Here is a 1,685-nt window from a genome sequence, read left to right as displayed (position 1 = left end):
AAAAGTACTCCATCCAGCGAGAGATAAGTATTATTTGATGAAACCATTATACAGGTACTAATAGTTTCATGCACTGCAGATTTAGTGTCTAAGCAATTTGCAGACTTTGCTAACCGTATAGGCCATGTGCTCACAGCCTTTAGATTACTTGGAGATGCAAGGTGTGTTATACATCTCCAATGCATGAAACTATTAGCAACTCGTAACTGTATATTGTTTACATTGGATTATATATATGTGTGTGTGTGTATGTGTAAAATCCCCCACCAAAAAAAGAAAAAAATGAAGAACAAACACAAAAAACAACAGCGTTAGGTCGTGGTGCATGTGGAGTATTAGCAGACGCTCAGGGAAGGAAAGAAAGATGGTTTAACGTTTCGAGTAAAGCTCTTCTTCAGAAACAGAGCAAAGTCCAATAGAAAAGGAAGACGGAGGGGAAAAAAGCGCCAATGAGTCACATGTGGTTACATTTTGAAATGACTGGAAGGGAATGGGTGAATATATATATTCACACACACACACACACACACACACACACACACACACACACACACATGTCAGAAAGTAGATTGTCTAACATGTCACAATTTTCTTTAGTCCATAGCGTGTGATTTGAAAGAAATTTGGTTGCTATTTCTGGCAGGTCTGTCGACTGTGTAGAAGCTCTCTTGACGTTGCTGTTGTATTTGTTCTTCAGTCTCAGGTCAGCCCTGATCGAGCAGCCGCATGACGAGAAGCATGTCAGCCGTGGCCGTCATGTAAGTGCTCTCTCATTAATTCGTAGCGCTCCTTGACTGACTCCCTCAAAGTTATTTCGCATGGCATTGTTTTATCTTCATGTGAGATTAAATTTCGAGGCAGCCAACGAACCTGACAGAAGCGTATCAGTTCCTGTGATCAGTGATAAATCGAATACACTGTCAGCAGTTTTTTCTAGTTGGGTCATGGTTGAAAACCATGGAGATGTCACGCAGAACAGTTTCTGCTTTCATTCAAGTTTTAAATGGTTAGTGGTGCTGGAGAGAAGGCTTGCAGTAGGTGATTAATAAGGAGCGGTTCAGACGTTGTAATTGATCATTTGTAATCGTTTGCATTACGTTAATGTTAGTGGAGGTGACAACACTTGTTGGTACAGTGAAAGATGTTTCCTTTCTAGGGTCTAAGATATACTGACACTCCTTTAAATACAAATTCTTCACCTTTAACTTATATGATGAAAAGACATACAAAATTGCTTCTAATTTCAGTTATATAACTACTTGACATGAAACATAAGAATAAATGGGGTATACTGCGTATTAAAAATGCGAGTAGTCAGCAGACTAACGAAGTAGAAATGAGCCGGGCCCAAATAATCCTGCGGTCTCCAAATCGAAATTAAGCTCTGTTAAGTCGAGTTTGTTTTTATACTTAATCTACAATATTACTGCAATTTAACAAATTTAATCATTTGACTGCGGCCATGCAGGAGCACCGCATTTGAAAGGTTTTGATCGAACAAATCAACCCCAGCACTTATTTTTTAAGCTTGGTACTTCTTCTACCGTTCTCTTTTGCCGAACTGTTGAAGTTACGGAGACGTGAACACACTAACACCGGTTGTCAGGCAGTGGTGGGGAACAAACACAGACACAAAGACACATACACACATAAATATATACGTATATATATATATATATATATAT

This window comes from Octopus bimaculoides, chromosome 6 (assembly GCF_001194135.2).
Source record: "Octopus bimaculoides isolate UCB-OBI-ISO-001 chromosome 6, ASM119413v2, whole genome shotgun sequence".
In the NCBI taxonomy this organism is placed as follows: domain Eukaryota; kingdom Metazoa; phylum Mollusca; class Cephalopoda; order Octopoda; family Octopodidae; genus Octopus; species Octopus bimaculoides.
Note: the sequence above shows the minus strand (reverse complement) of the source record.